Source organism: Canis lupus, chromosome 20, assembly GCF_003254725.2.
Source record: "Canis lupus dingo isolate Sandy chromosome 20, ASM325472v2, whole genome shotgun sequence".
Taxonomy (NCBI): domain Eukaryota; kingdom Metazoa; phylum Chordata; class Mammalia; order Carnivora; family Canidae; genus Canis; species Canis lupus.
This window is the reverse complement of record NC_064262.1, coordinates 2874797-2879494: the sequence shown is the minus strand read 5'-3', so window position 1 is coordinate 2879494 and position 4698 is coordinate 2874797.

Genomic DNA, 4698 nt, shown 5'->3' with positions numbered 1-4698 from the left:
GAGGCAATCCAGGAACACCTGGTTTGTTTAATTGGTAGAGTATGTGATTCTCAAACTTGGGGTTGTGAGTTCAAGCCCCACATTGGGCATAGAGCCTACTTAAAAAAAAATAGGACAGGCCATCCAAATTTATCTGGAAGGAAAAGTAAGAGTGTTACCAACAAAGGGTTCATCTTGAGAAAATGCATTGAGTATTGGAGGTACCCCAGCAATTCAATTGAACACAGTGTGGATGGGTTGTAACCCGCAACCCATGCTGGGGAGATTCGCTGGGCCTCATTTTTCCAACCGTGGTAGGCAAGATAAACTGACTCTCATTGTCCATTCCAGTATCCTAGTGTGCCTTCAACATGTTTCAGAGTTTAGAAAACCAAAAATTTCACTGCCTTCCTTGCAGGTGGAATTCTGGGTAAGAGTTAGCTCTACCAGTTAAACTCATGCAACTAGGAGTGGAGGCCATTATTTTGCTTCTCTGGCTGGCAATGCCTGGGAGACACTAGGTTTCAGCAGCAGTTCACAGCAGCTCCTTGTGGGAGCTAAAAGAGATTAAGGGAGAGTTGCAGCTGAGGCAAAAGCTTCCTTATATCCAGATCACAGTTCAAGTGACAGTCTCCTGACTCCCCCACTTCCTAAGGGAGAAACTGCAGTTCCTCTGGTAGGTCAGCTCTGCTGCGTCATTCTGGGTGCTGGCTTAGAGACCCAGCAAAGCCATTCCTCTAGGCCCTCCAATGATTTTATAAGCATCTAATCCCCTATATTAAATCTCCGTGTGGTTAAAATCGCTAGAATGGGTTCTGCTTCTCATAATTGAATTCTGATTAATGCAGAGCGATAGTCAGTTGGAACTATCTAGCTGTATTCCACCTGAAATGTAGACTCAAATCAGGCTCTGGCTTACGTCTGGAGAGCCTGTTACTGTTATGCCTAAGAGGCAATGTGATCACCCCCTACCAGAAAGCCTCCTGGCCTGGCCTGCTATAAGTGGAGAATAGGCCACTTCTGAGAGTTAGTTAGGGTAAGTGTAAACACAGCCTGCTCTGCAGAGATCCTGCTTCTGATATATCAATTGTAGGGGTGGGAAATTTTTCCCTTGTTCCCTTCTAGGTTTTTTGGCTGATCTAATAAACTGACATAAGACAGATTAACAGGAGAAAAACAAATTTACTTTCATACCTAAGGGAGCCCAAAATATATGAGACTCAAAGGCAAGTCAGGCAATTGAGGCTTATATGCCATCCTGAGCTAAGGAATGGGATGGAGGTCTGGGGCTTCAAAGGGGAGAAGGATAATTCAAAGGACAATCAGAAGAGCAGATGTTTGGTAATTAGGTGTTTGTCCTGCCATACAGATAGATCTTTCAGCTAAAAAGTTACCTCTAGTAAGAGCCCTCTTTCTCATCCAGGCTCTCCCTATCTTAAATTATTTTAGGTAGTTAAGGGAGAAGTAAACATTTTCTTGAGTCTACTGGGTCTTGACTGCCTTCAATTGAAAATAATCCATATGCCAAAGTGGCATATTTTGGGGTGACATAGTCTGCTCTCTCTCATGGTCCTCCCTTCCACACCCAAAGGTAGGGGTTGTACAATCTTGGCCATGACTCAGGCCACTTGAGTTTCTGCAAAAATATATTGAATGGGTTAAAATACCTATCATTACAGAGATTTGGGGCCTCTTTCTTTTCCATACAAACAAAGCTATGGACATTAAATCAGAGACTGTAGGGGGAGGGGAGGGGAGAGATATAAAATCTTTTAAAAAAATCATTGTTTATTTCTTTTAAGGTAGAGTAGAAAAATATAACACATGAAATAAAGCCAATTTCATGAGCAGTATTTTTTTTTTTAAGATTTTATTTATTTATTCATGAGAGGCAGAGAGAGAGAGGCAGAAACACAGGCAGAGGGAGAAGGAGGCTCCACACAGGGAGCCTGATTGGGACTCGATTCTGGGACTCCAGGATCATGCCCTGGGCCTAAGGCAGCCGCTCAACCACTGAGCCACCCAGGTGTCCCATGAGCAGTATTTCTTCAGGACATGTTTATTTTATTTTTATTTTTAAAAATATTTTATTTATTTATTTATGAGAGACAGAGAGAGAAGCAGACACAGGAAGAGGGAGGATAAGCAGGTTCCACGCAGAGAACCTGACGCGGGACTCAATCTGGGGACCCCAGATCACACCCTGAGCCAAAGCAGATGCTCAACCGCTGAAGCCACCCAGGCATCCCTTCAGGACATGTTTAAAAGGCAAACCAATTACGGGGAGTTATCAGGTAAGTAGTAGTAGAGCTGGCATGAAGACATGGCCCAAACCATGTGGGTGGCATGGCATTTCCTAAAATTTGGAAAGCCCACTGCAGGATCAGTTATTTCTCCAAGACAACTGTTGGAGTTGTCTATTTATTTTATTTTATTTTTTTAAAGATTTTATTTATTTATTCATGAGAGTCACAGAGAGAGAGAGGCAGAGACCCAGGCAGAGGGAGAAGCAGGCTCCATGCAGGGAGCCCGATGTGGGACTCCATCCCAGGACCCCGGTGTCACGCCCGAGCCAAAGGAGGACGCTCAACCGCTGAGCCACCCAGGCGTCCCACCTGCCCCTGTTTTTGAATGGCAACTGAGGGTCCAGAAACACAAATGACCTGTCAGGGTCACATGGCTGCTATGTTTAGTGACAAAGTTGAGATTCATTCCTGGCCAACGTTTTTTTTTTTTTTTTTTTTTTTTTCTGGCCAACGTTTTTTACCCCCTCTTTCCCCATCTTATTTGTCATGTAGGCTCTGCAAGGCACCAGGACAGACGACTTTGGAGAAGTGAAAATTCCTCCAGCTCACTTCCTCCTGGTGGCTGAGGTCATCCACCTGATCCCGGTTCCCCTCTGTTGGGGCTGGTCTGTTGCACAGAACACTCAGGAAATCTGCCAGGTTTGGGGTATGGACATCCAACCTGGCTGCCTCCTCCAGCATCCCAGGCTGGAAGGTTCAAGGCCAGAGAGATGGGGGGAGCCTGTCCCTGTTCCTTCTCCTTGCCCTTGTCTCTGGACTATGGTCTATATTTTAGGAAAATAAAAGAGAAAGTGCAGTGGGGATGGCATAAGGGGGTTGAGATGCTGCTTGAGCACAGGCTGAGAATTCCTTCTCCAAAGTCAGTGACCCATGTGGCCCCAGGATTCAAAGTCAGAGCTGTTTGAGGAAATGGAAGAGGGGCGGATAAGATCCAAGCCAGCTTTCCCAAGGATCCAGTGGCCATTGGTATGTCTCTTGGGCCAGAAGTTTCTTTCTTTCTTTCTTTTTTAAGATATTATTTATTTATTCATGAGAGACAGAGAGAGAGAGAGGCAGAGACACAGGCAGAGGGAGAAGCAGGCTTCCCATGGGGAGCCCGATATGGGACGCCATCCCAGGACCTCGGGATCATGACCTGAGCCAAAGGCAGAGACACTCAAACACTGAGCTATCCAGGCTTCCAGGCCAGAAGTTTCGACACTGTCATAGGCTTCAGGTTGGGGAGCCCTCAACCCAAACAGCAGGGAAAGAGAAGGTCTTTTAGGGCACTGCCCTTGTTCGAACCCAAACAACTTCTGTTTTATGTCTTAGATTCAAAAACAGTTTGAGAACCATTGCCCTAGGATCTTCTAGGCCTCGGGTTCAAAGAAATGATCACAGGGCCTCATTTAGCCACTGGCTCTGAAGATACCCAAGGCAGAAATGGATGACTTAGAGGAGACCAATGGCAAGTCATGGTAGAGCTCTCCAGGCTGGGAGAACCAGGTGAACAGAAAGGATACTGGGTCCCAGAAACTAGCCTTTACCAAACCCTCTTCTCAAGTGCCTCCTGTCATTCCCCTAACTAGCTTAGGAAAAAAAGGACACATTTGTCTCCAAGTATCTCCCTATAACTTACTAATTACAAAACACTGACGTACTAAAAACTGGTGGACATCTACCTTAACCAAATGATCATACTTAATGTCAGCAATATTGAAATAAAGTAACATCAGGGACCTCCTGATAAGATGAACCTAGACAGTTCACATACAGTATTTCTGCCAAAAATGTAAAGCCTGGATCTACCTAACAAGAAGGAAATATCAGGAAGGCTCAAACTGAGGGACAATCTACAGAATAATTGGCCTATGCTCTTAAATCTACTCATGGATATATGAATGATGTTATCAACATCCTGCTCTGTGTGGGGATTTAAGTCACTTATACCTTGCCATCTCCCACTCTTTCCAATAGAGTTTTTATCACTATTTTTCATCCTTGTAACTTTAGGTTTTCTGTTTTTCTATCAAATCAAGACAGTATCTAAGGTCCAAGTTTATCAGATATGGCTGTTCTGGCACCTACTCTTCCCATTGCCTCATTCTCTTGCCTCCCTACTTCCATGATCTGTGATTTTAATTTTATACTGTCAAATTGGATAGTGTTTATGTCTTTGTTCTGTAACCACAACTGTCTTCTTTGCTGAGTCTACAGGTTGGCTTTCAGATTCGAAAAGTCAGATGCCTGGGTGGTTCAGTGGTTGAGCGTCTGCCTTTGGCTCAGGTCATGATCCTGGGATATGGTCCCACATCGGGCTCCCTGTGAGAAGCCTGCTTCTCCCTCTGCCTGTGTCTTTGCCTCTCTCTGTGTGTCTCTCATGAACAAATAAATTTTTAAAAAGTTGAAAAGTCAATAAATATTGCTCATATGA